The following is an 18,096-nucleotide window of genomic DNA, read 5'->3' on the forward strand; positions in this document are numbered from 1 at the left end:
AAAGTCAGCCCATGTAGCGCTTTATAGTCCATAAAGGAAAATGCGGTGAGGTTTGTGTTCTTGAAGAGAGGGTTGGCCCATTGGGCGGGCTCAGTTGTAACGGCTCTGCTCTCCATTAGATGGCGCTGCTAGCCTCTACTGCGGTGGAGTGTTGTGGCGCTCATAGGTGCATATGCGCATGCGCAGCAGCCGTGAAAGATGGCACCACCCAGCTACTCAGTCTGTTCTCCCAGATCAGCAATCATGTGCCCGTCCTCTGTCTTCAGCTTTCTTCCACTCCCCTCTTTTCACTCTCCGTGACTAGGCCCAGGCAGTACCTCTCTCCCCGGTTTTGTCTCAGATGCGGCTGTTTTCCCCAGCCCCTTCCTTCTGAAGGACTGCGGCTTTGACCCGCTCTGCCCTCTTGTGGGAGGGTCTCACCGAGCAATGGCCGAATGAGCAATGGCCGAATGTCGGCTGCACCCAGGAACGCTTGCTGGGCCCTGCTGCTGCTGGTGGCTTGAGACTGCAGCCGAGTGCCAGCCCGCCCCAGAAAAAGTTCATGAGATAGTGTAGCAGCAGCGTTTCAGTGATTATGGAATATGACATCACACATCTGGCACCAGGCTTCACCCTTAAGGACCTTGTTCCAGCAGCGGCGAACGTGGCCGCCTTCTGGGGTCTGCTGGGACCAGGTGGCTTCAACAGTCTCTACCAAATGTCCTTCCAGCAGTGGAACCGCTTTCCCCCCCCAGTGTGGCCCGAGATCCTCACCGGCCCCTACTCTGTTCCTGGGGATTCACCCTTCCCACCAGAGCACCACCAGGTATGGAGCTGCGAGTTGCAGACTGCACTCCCTTGTTTGCAGTCTTAATGGAATTTAAACACCCTCTCATTTCTCCTTTCCTCCTGTTCTCCCTTTTAGTTTAGTCCCTGAAGCTGTTTCCAATTTTCCACTTCTCTCCAGCTGCTTTTGGGGAGGGGTGCTTTTCCCAAATTCTCCCCCCCCCCCCATTCTCCGTCCTCTCTCCGCTTGCAAAAGCACCTCCCTTCCTGTGCCTTCTCGCTCCCCAAGTTCACTTCTCTGCGCTGCGTACCTGCTGAATTCTGTGGTCCAGGTTGTGCAGATTGTTGCGTTAATCCTCCAATCAGTTTTCTAGGTGTGTAGGATGGTTAAGTGTTGGTCTGGCTGTATTTCATGGATGGAGACACACAAAAACTTCCATGCTGTTCCACTGTCTTGGCTCCTCCCGCTCACTTAAGTATTTATTGACAACTTATTTGATGACTTTATCACTGGATCAGTAATTTAGCACAAGTGCTTCCCAAAGAAGTATCTGTTCTTATATTCACACAAAACTTAAATGCCTGTTTTTAAAATCTCTTTCTATGCTATAGCCCACCAGCTGTTTGAATGTAATCATGTGCTGTTTAAATGTTCCGTGTTAGCTCATGTAATTCAGCTAACTGTATTTTAAAATTACACTATTTTTAATTAATCTTAACTACAACAATGGCAAATATCATAAACATCCATATTACAGAAGATAGGACCCTGGAGAGACCATCAAGCTGCAGTGATAACTTATTGGCCTGAAAACTGAACCTGTGAAGTTTCAGGAGGCTTGGAAATGCTTCCAGAACTGTCAGTCTCCCAGTTGGTTTTGCTCTGATTTTCAAAATAGAACTTTTTCTTAGCCCTAGATGTTTTTATAAAATATATGCTATGCAATTAATCAAGATGATGGAATGGATGTCTGTCATGATTCTCAGACACCTGGTGGAAATGTAGAACTAGTGTCTGTTTAGGAAGCAAAGTTGATTTAGTTTGGTTTCACCTCTGTCTGCACATTTCTTCTATGAATTTGTCCAGTTACAAACAGGTGCCATATGGCCTAATAGTTAAAATTTTAGGCTACACTTAAAAAATATCCTCTAGTTGGGGCTCCTGGGCTGTTCAGTCGGTTGAGCGTCCGACCTCAGCTCAGGTCATGATCTCACGGTCTGTGGGTTCAAGTCCTGCATCTGGCTCTGTGCTGACAACTCAGCCTGGAGCCTGCTTCAGATTCTTTGTCTCCCTCTCTCTCTGCCCCTCCCCTGCTCATGCTCTGTCTCTCTCTGTCTCAAAAATAAATAAATAAATGAGACAGTATCCTTTAGCTCTCAGGCGGTATCAATAGATTCATTCTAGATAATGTTATAAAGCTTATTTACTTGTTTTTAGAGTTTAGAGAAAACGTTAGAAGAAATTTTTCTGATAGCAGCAGGATGGTTGAAAAACTTTCTGGTAGTGTGGGACAAAAACCACAAGAAAGTTGCCTGTACTACCTCAGTCTCTTGCAAGTCTTACTTGTTGGTGAATCTTAGGCAAGATGTTTTAAATCAACTACCTTGACCTCTCAGTTTCTCTGCTCTGAGTGCTTCTCCTGACCCTACTTGTAGCCAGTGTTGGTTGCTGCTCTATCGGCCCGCATGGATGCTGCCTGCTGTCACCTTCTGAGCTACCAACTACCATTAGGTAATCAGTCTCCCTGCCCATGGGCTGCTGACCATGCTGCAATGGACAGTACTCTGTAGTCATGACATTCTGTCAGTTAAGAGATGTGACTAAATCCACCATAATGAGAAGAATTCCTACTGCTGAGAAAAAAGCTACAAAATTTCATTTTTTTTTGTTGAGTGCAGGCAGGTCTCATTTCAAATATTATAGTACAAACATTTCTCCAAACAAAATACTGATTGATGTCATGAAAATAAGAGAACCATAAGTGACCATATACTATTGAAGCATGTCATCTAATTCCACTTGCTACCATACATGGGCCATGCATCTGAGCTAATATATCCAATCAGGCCTATTGGATATATTCATTTAAAAAAAGCATAAAATCTCAAATATTATAAAAGTCTGAGACCCTTTAGTGAACAGGGAAATGTCCCGTCCACTTAACATTTTTTTAGGCATCATAATATTACTACATCATACTGTGAATACTGTCATATAAATATGATGATAAAAATATCCATAAATATTTAAATTGGTTATCATTTCTTTTTACAGTCATAGCAGTAGATAATATTTCTAGGATAAATTCCAATTAAAATGGATTGACTCTAATACATTCACCTCAATGTTTATAGCAGCATTATCAACAGTTGCATATTATAGAAAGAGCCTAAAAACCCTTATCATTCATCCCTGATGAATGGATAAAGAAGATGTGGTATATATATGCACTGGAATATCACCCAGCTATAAAAAAGAATGAAATGAAACCTTGCTATTTGCAATCATGTGGACGGAGCTTAGAGAGTATTATGCTAAATGAAATAAGTCAGTCAGAGAAAGATACCACATGATTTCACTCATATGTGGAATTTAGGAAACAAAACAGATGAACACAGAGGGAGGAAAAAGAGAGGCAAACCAGAAAACAGACTGTCAACTACAGAGAAAAAACTGAGGGTTCCTGGAAGGGAGGTTCGTGGGGGGACGGGTTAAACGGGTAGTGGATATTAATAAGGGTAATTGCTTTGATGAGCACCGGGTGCTATATGTAAGTGATGAATCACTAAATCCTACACCTGAAACTAATATTACACTGTATGTTAGCTAACTGGAATTTAAATAACAACTTGAAAAAAAATGGGTGACCCTTAAAGTATAAGCTTCGAGTCTCTCTGAAAATTTGTGTAGGAAGTTCCCATTCTCTAATGCTGAAGCATAAAAATGAGGTACCATTGAAAATAGTGCTATTAAAATAAAGGAGATATAAATACTTGAAATTATAACGCTCTTAATATTTATTGAGAGCTTACAAAGTATCAGACTCAGTGAGAAGTCTATTACATACATTATTCCAAATATAACAACTCTATAGCATGATGAATTAACTGAGGTTCAGAATTATGGACTGATTTTCCAAAGGTACCACTGAAGAGACAAAATTTAAATCCAGTTTTGTCTGATTCCAAAATCTTATCTTTTTTCCTCCTTCATGACACTGTCATGCTAGGTTCCTCTTCCCTAGCTGCTAAAATCTGAGACTTACAAGATGATTGGAATGATTATGACAGGCTATAGCTCCCCTTCCTTTCTGATGGGAGGAAAAAACAAATGTGGCAACCAGGTGAGAAAAGTATAGAGACCTATTTGCTCATTAAAGCCCTGGAGACTGACAGCTATACTTCTGTGAAACTTCGTGTTGTGCCCTAAGGCAAAGCAGTTTCCTGTTGCTATAAAATTTATCTTCAAAAGTGCCATTGTGTTATGCCATTGCCAACCATGTACAAGCTAGACTCATGAACTAAGCAAACATTTTCAAATGTTTGGTCAATGTTGTCTTTATTCTTAAGGGAACTGAAGGAGACGGAAAAGATGTGGCACTGAGCCCCATCCCTCTTATATACAAGAACACAGTGTAGGGCTCAACATCCTGAAGTGTGCCCAAAGTAGAGTGCTTTGCATGGTGGAAGGATCTGAAAGCCTTTCAAGCATAAGGAACTAGAAATCTCTAGGTGGGGAATAGAGGATGGTGACATCCTTTCATTTGTCCTCCATTAATGAGAAATCGTCATGTTGAAAAGGCTTAGACCTCCTTCTATGCTCTGAGGGGACAAAATTAGAGTGGCTGTTAGAAGGTAGATATCGTGTCTTCATAAGAATGAGATTCCTAACAGTTTAGCCGTATAAAATTTTCGTGGGCTGCCTTATAAGGTAGTGTTCCTCACCACCAAGGTATTTGTACTCCTATATGGGATTGTTATACTTGGGGACTGTAGATCAGTGGCTTCAAAGTAGATTTTTTTTTGTAGTAAATGTAACTTTAAAAAAATGTTAACGTTTATTCATTTTTGAGAGACAGAGTGTGAGCAGGGGAGGGAGGGGCAGAGAGAGAGGAAGACACAGAATCAGAAGCAGGCTCCAGACTCTGAGCTGTCATCACAGAGCCCCACGTGGGGCTCAAACCCACAAACCATGAGATCATGACTTGAGTCAAAGTCAGACACTTAACCAACTAAGCCATCCAGACGCCCCTATAACTGTAACTCTTGATCACCCTGACTCCAATAAAATCTTTCCCGGAGTTCAAATATATAAATCAGGTAAACATGGTACTTCTTATGTTGGATTGGAACTGAAGTATCATTGAGGACCTTAGGGTTCCATGAAACACTGTTTGAAAAGTATTAAATATTAAGCTCTGGATGAGGACTAGGTAGCTCCAAGATCCTTTCCCTTCTGAGAATCTATGAACAAATTAAAACTTTACATAGAATGATAATTGAGTCACCCTCTATAGAGCATCACACCTGAATTTGAACAAGACGAACAACTTTAAATGTCCAGTCTGTTTCTTTCCTTCTCCTTTTCTTATGTCCTAATGGAGCTGAAGGAGACCAATGAGGCAATAATCAATCATGAAGATTTTACTGAACCCCACTCCTCTTGCCATTTTCCACCCTCTCACACCCTTCTTACCAGGAGAAGAAATAAGTGTGGCAAACAGGTGAGAAATGAATGGGGACTTGTTTGACCAGTACAGCACTAGAGCCTGGCTTCCATACTGCTTCAGAATTTTATTGCATGCTCCAAAGCATGTTTGCTATTGCTACAAATTTTATCTTGAAAAAGTATTATTTTGCATTATCTTTACCATGGAATTTTGAAAGGTTTTCTGCTACCTTTTAAAGATTGAGGCTGAGTAAGGACTTTGTGCTCAAGGTGGAGGAAACCAAGTTTTTTAAAACTGATTTTACCTAATGACAGTCCTACAATGACTATATTTCATTAAATCAGCTTCCCAAAGGTCTTTATTTACTTCCAAATGTCATTTCTAAATTATATGTCTTCAAAGATTCTCATCAGCTTACCTTCCCTAAAGCTCCATGGTGCCCATTAAGTTGAACTGTAATAAAACAAAAATGGCAGATTGGAATTGGAATTTTATTTTCAGTTTGGGTTAATTCAGAGTTCTCCTTCTGAAAACATGAGAGCAGGTGAAATTGAAACCTTAGTAACTGCCAGTTGCTTTGTCAAGTTAAGGTTTAATTCTCCAGAGTGTAAACTGCTTCCTGTTTTTCCCCAAAGTAAAGCTAGAGTATGAGTTAAGTTTTTAAAATCCTGGGTGATCAATTCATATCTTTATGAATCCTTAAGCATTTAGGAATACATACAGCTGTAAGTTATCTTACTAAAAGAAACCCTACTCTATGTCTTGGCAAACAAACTTTTTTTATAAGTAGTAAATAATAAAAAGCTGATTGTATTTATTGATTAAAATATGAACTTATATTTATTGAGTATGTTGATATTATACTAGACATTTGGATATATCTCCTACCTAATGGAGATTAATTTCATAAGTAATTATTTTATTAAAATGTGGGGAAATATATAGATATAGATTTTTTCTAAGTTTATTTCTGAGAGAGAGAGCAAGTGGGGAAGGAGCAGAAAGAAAGTGGGAGAGAGAGGGAATCCCCGTGATGCGGGGCTCACTCACGAACCATGAGATCATGACCTGAGCTGAAATCAAGAGTCGGACACTTAACCAACTGAACCACCCAGGTGCCCCAATCTATAGATATATAGATATATATATTTTTAACATGTACTTTAGTTTTCTCTTGACATTGGCTTTAGTCAACTAAAAAAGGAATTGACTTATTCACAAACCAGTAGAAGCTGATAAAAGGGATTTCCAGGCCCTTAGTTCTAAGAAATATTTTTTCTCCTCCCTACATATTAGATGTGTTGACTTGTATTGATTCACACAATTAGGATGACCCAGTGTATAATCATCCAGTGGAGATTGTTCTCATAACCTGACCACTAATGTCATTATAACTATTACCATTTAGGGAATGTCTATATGTGATTATCTGCATGCATTGTCTAACTTAACTCTCGCAATACTTCTAAGAAATCCTATCATTTTTCCCTATTTTACAGGTGAGTAAATAAGAGGTTCAAGGGTCATGATCTTACCTGACATCAAAAACCAATAGCATCAGAGTTAGCTCTGCTTAGTTCCATACCCCACATTCTTTCCACTGTGCTGTCCTGCTCACACCGCCATTTCCATACCTTTGTGATTGTCAGGACCTGACAAGTGTGAGTAACTGAGCAAGTGTGAGTGTTACTCAAATAGCAGCTCTGCTGCTGGAAGCCAAGATTCAGGAGGGATTCTACGACTTCTCAGCTCTGTCAGAAATCAGCCCAGGGTCTGAGTATCCCAGCAGTTCTATGTTGCCTCATGACCTGCAGAATAATCTGTTTTCTAGTGGTGGTAAAAAAGCCAGCAGCTATTCTATTCCTAGAGTGTTCTTGAGAGAATCTGCTGGACATGTTTTGCCTGACTTGGTTTAATTCTAAGGGAGAACCCAGAGTCTAGGAGATAACATTCTCTTCCAGTCAAGGGACAGCACAACTTCCAGATTGCTCATAGAAGCTGCTGGACACAACTACTTGCAAGGGCTAATGTTTAATGTGTTGGAAAGTATATCACAAAGCAGAGTTGCCGGCACCTGCTAGTGACATTCTATGTTTCAAAACATTGGAAATTATCTCCATATTGACATAACAAGAATTTTCTCTCTGAATCTTGTAGAATTTATCAGTTTAAATTAGTACAATTAGTGCAAATTATTCCTTATGGATGGGCCTTAGTTCATGAATTATTTGGTTTGTAATGAGCTTTCTTTAAGTGATCAGAGAGATGGATGTTGCTTTTGTGTGAATTTGCATCTTTGCCAGTCAATACAGCAAATGGCCCCCATCATTCACTATGGCTCCAAGGACGCAGGGAGTAGAAGAGCGGAAAGACTGGAGTGGAAAAATATATTGACAGTAGGGTTTTCCAGGTTCTGATGTTGGAAAGTTGCCTTTCTGCTAGGACTGAAGCCTTGAAGTCAATTAAAACTATGCATGACTAAAATTTTTTCCTGCCCCCATCCTCAAGTTAGAGGGAATTTGCATCTTAACTATAATTAAAATTCCATCTGAAAAAAAGAAGAAAGGAAAACACTAAGAACTCCATCAGAGATCTCAGGGTACTGTTGTTATTGTTCTTGTCTTCTACATTAGCTGGATTTCCCCATTGGATTATATCTATTCTTTGACATTCCTCCTAGCATGCTGGAAAGCCATAGAGGTGCTATTGGTGGGATATATTAAAGAAAGGGACAATTAAAATGTAGTTTATGCACACCATCGACTTTACTTGTTATTAGTCGTTGTTAGGATTGTTCAAAATCCGTTAACTCTTGGGAAAAATGTGTAAATGCCTCTTTATAACTTCTGTGTTCTTAAGTATTTAGCTTCCAAAGATCCCTTCAGAATTAACATATATATCCCCTTATATTCATTCCCACTTTAGCCCAATTGCAATGGAATACTTACTGTTATTGAATATGTCATTTAAGTCATGCCTTGTGTCTATGATCATGGTGCCACTTACATAATTTCTTCTCATCCTTAAGTGCTAAAGTGCTACCTTCTCTGAGAGGCCTTCTTTGATATTAAGTCAAAACTAAATACTCTCTCATTTGGATTCTTCCATCAAATTAAGTGCACATTATGTCACCCCTTCCTGTATTTGAGTTAGTTATGTTATATGTTGGTCTTTCTCACAGATCGTAAACTCTTTGAAGGCCAGTCATTTGTCTCATCTCTCATCTGGCTCCCAACACATTTCCACTAGTTTTAAATGAGACACAGAGACAAAGGCAAAATGTAGAGCGAGTAGAAAGCGAGACCTGAATGTTTGTGCTTTGGAGTGAAAGGAAGAAAGGACTTTGTAGAAGAACACACACAGGGTTGCTTTTTTTTCTATTTCCTTGAAAATCAAGATTTCCTCTTCTCCATTTGCTGTCTGAAAAATGAATGCTGGGAAGCTTTTTCTTTGTGAGTAAAATTTAATTATGTCCTAGTAATTTCTTGGAAGAGGCAAGAGTTTACTGGGTCTCCTGATACTGCGTAGTGTTTGGGTCCCTTGTGCAATCACACTCAGGGCCCCAGTGTGAACACCATTGTGCTCCTAGATAATTGGATCCATGTTCAGAGTTTGATATATTTTCCCAGAGAGGATTGGCTTAAAATGAGAGGCAAAGTTTAAAACAGTGAAAGTGGAAGGAGTAAATTAGGAGGACAGTTTTTTTTTTTTAAGTTTTTAATTGAATCATTAAAAATGCCATTTTGAAACAGGGCAGGTAGTGTGTATTAATCGCAAGCATTAAAAGAGCAATAAATGTTACAGCACCTCTTTTAGTCATGAGTGTTGAGAGCTGTTAACAGGATTTCACAAGTGAGAGAGTCACCCACGTGTATTTGATGATCATTTATTTGCACGCTCCCTATGTGCCTGGTACTGTCTCAGGCTTGAAGAAAACTTATCCTAAAAAAACTCGAGCTCTGTTGTGGAAGACCAATCACACAAATAAGGGGTGTACTTAGAACTGTGGAAGCACAGAAGGAACAAAATAACTCTCCCCAAAGAAATCTAGGAAGTCTTCCCATGGGAGGTGGTATCTAATATTTGTATTGAAGAATGAATTTACCTGGCCAGAAAAAAAAAAATCAAGCAGAGAATTTCATGCAGAGGGTGCAGACTATGTACAGACATGGAGTCGCCAAAGGACATGTGTGCGTTCAGGAATGCTGCATGGTCCAGTGCAGTTAGATGCAGGGTAGGTGGTGGTATTGCCTGAAAAGCGAAGCTGGGAATGTAAGGGAGTGAGTAGTGGTGGAGGGTTTTCTGTGCCGTGACCAGAAATCTGAACATAATTACAGGAGTAATCAGACCGTATGCCTTCATAGCTTATAAGGACTTTTTGCTATTATTGTCATCTGGGACTGAATTCACAAGCATGAAAGCAACAGTCTAAAGCAAAAGAAGTGTCAATGCTTTGAGGCTAGAGACACCATCCACTAAACAACTCTCAGGATTGTTGAGGGTGAAACCATTCAAATCCCGTCCCTGAGTGGATTTTGACCTTCACTTCCATCCCCATGAGTACAAATTGTAAACTTTCAGGGAAATTATCTCTGCAATTAAAACGAGAGAGTCAGCTAGTGCTAAATTATTTAAACCTGAATAATTGCTTGATCACTCGTAATTGGGGACTTTGGAACTTTTACAGAGTTAAACTTAAGGACTCTGAAAGGTCATGAAGATGCCCTGAAGTTCTTCAAGTCACGTTTGAGCCCTTCGGGTCTTTCCAGCTGCAGGTCCTAAGTGGGTGAAGAGTAATGACTGCTTTTTGGAGGCTGATGAGAATACATCTAAGATGTAATAATGGAAGCTGTGTGAAGCTCTTAATTTCCCTCTTCCTCTGGAAACAGGCCGCATCTCTTACCACAGTGAATTGACGGGCTGGGAATGAACAGCTCAATTAACAACTCCAACTTCCACTGGGAGATCAGTAACTTTTCAAAGAATCTTTGTTCACTGTCTTCCCCCCTCCCCTCACCCCCCTCAGCCCTTTGGCTACACAGGCAAAAATTAAAATTCATTTTTACCTTCCCTTTGTGTCTGTCTTCATGGATCTTTTCTTTTTGTATGTCATCTATTGCTTATAACACAGACTGTATTTTGATATTCTACTAAGAACAGGAGGATTGGGGCAGGGTTAGAAGTTGTCTCTCCTTGACTTCTCCATTTCAAGTATACTCGAGAAATCCTAGATGCAGGTGCAGATATGAAAAACAAAGTTAAGAGTCTGGCTTTACCATGCCTTTCTCTTCAGAACCCCTTTCTGTCCCAAAGGAGATGAAAGAGTGTGAATTATGAGATTCTTTTCAAACCAATCCCTTACCCAATTGGTGCAGAGATGAAATTATGTTAAAAAAAACTCTGATGATAAAACAATATTTTTTTGATTGTAAGATACTTAAATCAAAAATTAAATATATCAAATGTAAAATTGATGGGTAAAGCATTCCTAAAAAGATACCATAAAGACTCTAGGGAGTGTACAAGTAGCCCATCCCAAAATCTTCCCTGTCACTCTCTCTCTCTCTTTTTTTTTTAACCTTGTTAAGGGCTTGAAATACGTGGGGGAATTTAAGCTTTTTTTTTTATGTGTAAGTGTATTCTTTCAAAGAAGCCATAAAACATTCCCTCCTTCTCCATAGACTGAGCTAGAGTGGGGAGGCTGAGGAAGAGGCAAAAGGTTGCCCATGGGGTGTAAGCCCCTCATTTTTCTATAACCTGTTGGGGGGGGGGTTGTACTTTTTGTGTTATGTTTGTTTCCTGCAGTTCCTGGGTAATAGGGCTTAAGTTGTACTTAAATGGTATTATTTTGACCAGTAAATAGTACTTTTAGTGGATTCATAAAGTGTCTAAAAATGGTTGTCATAAATCTCATCTTCCTGCCAAGATTAAATTTACAACCAAAATCCTGATCAATTCAGTTCAGCAAACATTTATTGAGCACCTCTTTACTGGTGTGACGTTTAGACCAGTGAATAAGAAAAAGGCCTCACCTGCAAGGAGGTCAAGTCTGGTTCAAGGAATAATTATCAAAAAGTACTAAAGTACATTCCACTAACTCTATAGGTATTTGGGGGATGTAGATCCTAGAAAGCATTTTTGGTTTTCTTTTGAGGCTGGTAATATTTTAGGGGAGCAAACCTAACTATTGGATGTCATGTTACTAAGTGACAGCTACAAGCTGATTTTATACTAAGTTAATATTAGGTTTTAAAAGAAAACCATGGTTTCCAAATATAGAAATTGGGTTTATCCTTCTGTAATAAACTTTTCCTCTGAATCTCTTACATTTAGTGACTGGGACATGCAAATTAAACTGATTAACAACAGGATCACAGGAGAAGAGTTATTTGTGTGTATATGGAAGCTTACAAAAGAAGTAGATCTTTATTTATTTGTTTAGAGAGACACAGACAGCACGAGTGGAGAGGGGCAGAGAGGAGAGAGGGAGACAGAAAATCCCAAGCAGTGCTCAGTACTGTCAGCATGGAACCCAACATGGGGCTCGACCTCAGGAAACTGTGAGATCATGACCTGAGCTGAAACCAGAGTCAGACGCTTAAACTCACTGAGCCACCCAGGTGCCCCAGAATAGTTAAAGGCTTAGTAGGGGAGATATAATAGGGTGAAAGTGGGAGGAAAGAAAAGGCTTCTATGGGAAGAACAAATAAATTTCTTTAGGCAAGACAAATGGGTTTTTAGGAGAACAAGAGATAAAGTTTTGTGATGATGTTTGTCTATGCAGATGTGAATGGTCTTTCCATCTTCTTCAGGGCTATAAAACTCCCCAGAGTGAGGTGATTTATGGTAGGTTTACTCTCCTTCTTCTTCCTGGGAGTAGACCCGCCCTGAAGAGATAATTTGTGGCAGCCTCATTTCCCAGAAGTTGTTGCCTTTTAGTCATATAAAGGAAGTTCTGAGGTTTTTTTTCTGCATCTGTTGAATCTCAAATATCTTTCAGTTTAAATAATTTTCATATTAACTATGGGGTTCCAAGTGAGTCCTCACAATAGGAAGAAAAGATTTTCTTTTGTTGTTGTTTTTGTTTGTTGGCAATTGAGGGTGAGATTCTTTGCAAGGAGAAGCCTGATTTCATTTTGGCATGTAAAGTAATGGGCATGTTTGATTTTGAAGATTAGTCCCTTCGAGCATAGTCTAAACTTGCTATAGGTTAGATAAATGGCTCTTCACTAGAAATGATGGTAACTATGATGTGTTGGAATCAATGAGCCCCAGGAGGAGAATGAGGAGTTCAACAGAAGGGAGCTAGAGACCCACAAATGTGGCAGAAATGAGACTCAAGTGAAGCAGGAGATGGTGAGGAAAATCATTCTAGAAATGGGAATAGCTGAGAAAACCGGAGATCACTGATTGTTGGTATGATGTCGATTATTTAAATTCTTTAAACGTTATTTTATTATTTTTGGGACAGAGAGAAAGAGAGCAGGGAGAAGTACAGAGAGAGAGGGAGACACAGAATCAGAAGCAGGCGTCAATCTCTGAGCTGTCAGCACAGAGCCCAATGTGGGGTTTCAAACTCATGAACCATGGAGATCATGACCTGAACCAAAGTTGGATGCTTACCCGATTGAACCACCCAGGGCACCCTGATGTGATTATTTAAATTGTTGACTGGGCTATTCTTGTGGAGAAGTGACATAAATTGCCCTCCCAACTTCCCAACTGATTACCTTCTATGTATAAGATTGATTTGGTGGGTTATCACTATGTACATTCTGAGAAATTGAGAGAATGAGAGGCATGTGCATGTGAGAGACGGTTAATATTCATTAATATATTTTGAATTTGCCAGTATGAAAATTATAGACATACAGGGAAACTGGAAGAACCCTAAAGGCAAAATGAGCTTATTGTAGAAGTTGGACGAAGAGGGTAATGGAGGCAGAAAGATTGTGGGCAGATTCAGGCAATTGTTTCAAGTGTTTAAGTTGTGTCATTTGCTGTAGGATAGGTTAAGGGCATGAGGAGAAGTGGGATCTGAGGACTGTGCAGCTGGCTGGTGATTGGTGAATGCATTTACTAAGAAAGGTAGACTCCCTTTCATCTGGGACTTGGCATCCTCCCTGAGAATATGGGAGGGAGGAAAAGGCAGCTGGGCCTTTCACACTTGTTGTTCCTGGGGCCCAGCTGACTCACTTACACCCACAGAGCCCGTATGCCCCAGTTCACAGTGAAAGGAAATGAAACGGGCAGCAGTTCAGCCTCCAGACAGTTGGTGGGGGAGCTATGGGGTTAATGGGAGGAAAAAATATTTTTTTTCCAGGAAGCCTCTGTCAATGTGACTTGATGAGAGCCTGAAGCCAATGCCTTGAGTGAAAGGTGACATTTCTGCTCAGGCTCTTTTCTGAGATAGCAGTGCAATTTTAGTCAGATTCCCACATGGCTTTTCCTGTCACTTTATCCTCAGGCACATATCTTAATCTCACATTGTTCAAGCCAGTCAGTCACTGTCACTTCTCCTTGTTTCAGCAAGGTATTTTTTGCAGGGCTTTCTGGTTTCTTCAAAATCTTTTCAAGGACAATTGTGCTGTTTATAAACGTGGCTGAGGGAAGTGAATGCTTGCTTCTGAGGCATGGCTTGTCTTGGGCTTTCTAAATGGGAAATACAGTTCTCTGGGCATAGGCTTGTCCCTTATATGACACCTTGAGTAAAAAAAAGAGCCAATAATTTTTCAAAAGCCTATAAATAATGTTTTCTGTTTTAGTGCTATGCCTTCCCACATTCCTCTTCATCCCTGAGTAAGTCCTTGGTCCCTTTCTGGGATTGTTCGTCATAACCTCTGCAGGCTCATCTCCTATTTTCCTTCTAAAATTACTTTGCTCATCTCCCAATTCAGCCCACTGGCCTTAGAGGTGGATTTTTCAAATAAACTTTAAAATTTTAGAATAGCGTTAGATAATACAGGAATATTGCAAATACTTTGTAGAGAGTTTCCACATACATACCTTCATGCAGTTTCTCCTATTCTTTGCATCTACATCACTGTAGTTCATTTGTCATAACTGAGAAATGAACATTGGTTCATTACTATGAACTAAACTCTACATATTCTTTGTATCTCACTAGTTCTTTTGGATTATGTCCCTCATCCATTAAATACATTATATTCAGTCATCATTTCTCTTTTTAAACTCCTCTTGGCTCTGACAATTTCAGCTCTCCTTATTTTTGATGACCTTGACGATTTGGAGGAACATTGGTCAGATAGTTGTAGAATGTTCCTCCATTTGAATTTTTTCTAATATTTTTCTCATGATTAGGCTGTGGTTAGAGGTCTTTGGAAGGAAGGCACAGAAGTAAAGTGCCATTTTTTTGCCACATGATATCAAGGCCATATACTATCACATGATTTATCACTGTTGATGTTGATCTTGTCACCTGACTGAGGTGGCTATTGGTCTGCTTTATCCACTGTAATGTTACTTTTTTGGTTTTTTTTTCCCTTTCCATACTCTACTCTTTTGAAGGAAGTCACCAGTGCACCCATACCCAAAGAAAGTGGGGAAGGAACTAGGCTTCACTTCCCAAAGGGAGAATATTCTAGGGCGTCAAAATATGTCACCCTATGGCATTTTGGCAGATGGATTATTTTGAGGTAAAGGCGTTTGAGATTCAACAGTGCAGAAAGAAGCTTTCCTATATCTTCCTTTATATCTGACTAAAAGAAGAAACTTCTAAGGATTGAGACTGCCATAAATTCCCTCTCCTGGGGAAGTTTTATGGCCATGAAGAAGAAGGAAGTTGGTGCCAAGATGAACCTGCCAAAGCAGTGCTTATCTTGATGTGGTTTCCCTCATTGGTTTACCTTACCATAGTTTGCCTCCTTTGGAAGCCTAAAACCCTTTTCCTTTGTTTTGCCACCTCTCTACAAATGTATTGGTCTTTGCTAATATGCTATATAAGCCAAAAGTCTAACCATCTCTTGGAGTTACCCATCACTGTGTTTCTCCCCTGTGAATGCTTGTTCCATGTGTTAATAACGTTTGTTCATTTTCTCTCGTTCATCTGGGGTTTTTTTCATTCTTTTGTGGGGGACTCAGCAAAAATCATGGGGGTACAGAGGAGTTTCCCACCCTTACATTTCTACATAAATTATTTGGAATTTTTCTGTGAGAAAGATCTGTCTTCTCTCCTACATTTGTTTATTAAAAAACTTTTTAATTTTATTTATTTTTGAGAGAGAGAGCACAAGCAGGAGAGGGGCAGAGAGAGAGGGAGACACAGAATCTGAAGCAGGCTCCAGAAGGAAACACAGGATCTGAACTAAGCTCCAGGCTCTGAGCTGTCAACACAGAGCCAACGTGGGGCTTGAACTCATGAACTGAGAGATCATGACCTGAGACGAAGTTGGATGCTTAACCAACAAGGCACCCCTCCTATGCTTATTTATTCAATTGTTTATTAAAATCACTAGGCCTGATTTCATTCCCCTGCCTGGTCTCCTTTTTAGGCTGGATTTTGTTGTGTTCAGCTAATTCCCAAACCTGCTTTTTTTGGATACCATCTCTGTCATCAGTTCTCTCTTGTCTCTAGAGTTTACAGTGCTTGTTGGGGGAAGAAATGTAGAGAAGAGAGGAGTGGATAAACAAGAAAGGGAAGTGTCACAATTGCAGGGTGAAAATGTAGAGAGAGAAGAGACTATAGCTGGACCTAAGACAAGTGAGGTGCTGGAAGACGCATTGGATGCAGGAAATTAGAGCATGAGGTGACTATAAGAATATAATTTCCAGGGAACTTGCAGAAAACATTGAAAGAACACTGGAATTTCTACACTTTAAGGTAAAGGTGATTCTGGGAGCATTCTGTGTTCATTTGAGTGGCAAACATCTAGGTTACATTTAAAGATAAGGAAATAGAATCATTGAGGCCTTAGAGATCAACTCATCAAGTTCCTAAGGATGAAGAATCTGTGGGCCTGAGAGTTTTAACGGATTGCCTAAGGTCAAAGTTGTCCCCAAAGAGCCAGAATTAGAAGTGAGGCTTCCTGATTCCCCATCTAATTCTTATTCCAGGATGTTGCAGCTGTTTCCTTGTAAGCTGATTCAGATACTAATAGAGTGAGGCTTTCCATCCCCTTGGGAAGTTTGAGGCTATAACGAGAAATAGCCTCATGGGATATGAACAACTCAGAGAGGCCAAATTCCCTGTTTGGTGATTTAAATGTTAATACCTTGGCACTTCTCCAGGCAAGTGGGAGATTAGGAGGCAGCTAAGGAGCTGTGCCTATTCTAGGAAACCCCAGTCCCTGTTGTTGGTTAAGTGACTCTTTGTAGTCCTTGAAGACAGGATTAGAGGCTTATAAGAGATTCCTAATGGAACCCAACCATCCTTTCATCTTGTGTCAATGGCAATATTTCTCTTCTCCTCTCTAGACCGGTAGAAGTATCCAGTAGCTACTGTACCCAACATGCTTCTATTAAAAATCTGGACCTTTCTTTGGAAGCAGTTAGTTACTCCAGCACTAATGTCGCTCAGGACAGTTGCACGGTCAACTTCTGTCTGTGTGTTTCTCTGCCAGAGCATCCACTCCTCCACTTTTTCAGAAACCTTAGCTGCTGTTGTTTCAACACCCAGGTAGTCACAGAGCAAAACGCCAAGTGGAAAACAAACCTAAGCATTAAACATTTGGTGGCTTACTTTACTTTCCAGCAAACATCTGGGAATTTGGAATCTGGATAGTTTGGTTTAAAATTTTCAGTTTTCATCTGGTTTTGGTGTTAGGTATACTTCTGCCTTATCTATCTGGGGGCATTTGCCAGCCATGGTCCAGTTTCGGGCTGTGGCTGACAGTAAGCCACCAATCAACCAAATGTGGCAATAAACTTTTGCAAAAGAAAGGTGCCTGTGTGGCTTGGCTGGTTAAGCATCTGACTCTGATTTCAGGTCAGGTCATAATCTCACTGTTCTTGAGACTGAGCCCTGTGCTGACAGTGTGGAGCCTGCTTGGGATGCTCTCTCCCTCTCTCTCTGCCGCATGTGCATGCTCGCACGTGTGCTTACTCTCTCAAAAATAAGTAAATAAACTTTTAAACCTTTGCAAAAGAACACTTGGAAAGTACTAAAAAAGAAAAAGAAAAAAGTAAAAATTCTCCACGTTTCCATTATCAAATATAACAACTGTTTTATATTTTAGTAACATTTTCATCTTGCCATCTTTTCTCTATGTAGGGTATTGTTAAAACATGATTCTTACAAACACATTATACATCTCATATTTGTACTTTGAGTTTTTATGTAACAAATCAGCATTCACAGGCTAGTCAAATAGCAAAATACTATTTTAATTATTACATAATATATGGCTACATCATAATCTACTTAATTTATTCTCTACTATTGTTTATTATTTAGATTCTTTCTAATATTTAGCTGTATAAATAGCTTTTTATCTTAAGCTTTTTCTGAATTTAGAATTTTTATTTGGATCATCACCCAGAATTAAATTGGCTATTGACTGTTTGTAAGGTTTTGGTCGACCACATCTTCAAGAGATTTATATCTTCTAGATTTTTCCCACGAAGCCAAACAGTACCCACATTATGATAGTGATTTGCAAACACTTAGCACCAGGAATTTTTATTTTTTTTAATTTTTAATTTT

General features: G+C 39.8%; 1 long non-coding RNA gene across 1 annotated transcript in view; it reads left to right on the forward strand.

Moving 5' to 3' along the window:
• The first annotated feature begins 653 nt into the window (after window positions 1–653).
• LOC115517262 overlaps window positions 654–18,096 on the forward strand; it is a 48,354-nt gene continuing 30,911 nt past the window's right edge. Inside the window, exon 1 of the long non-coding RNA XR_003969754.1 lies at window positions 654–805. This is a non-coding gene — a long non-coding RNA (uncharacterized LOC115517262). The remainder of the gene's footprint in view (window positions 806–18,096) is intronic.

This window comes from Lynx canadensis, chromosome B3, assembly GCF_007474595.2.
Source record: "Lynx canadensis isolate LIC74 chromosome B3, mLynCan4.pri.v2, whole genome shotgun sequence".
Lineage (NCBI taxonomy): Eukaryota > Metazoa > Chordata > Mammalia > Carnivora > Felidae > Lynx > Lynx canadensis.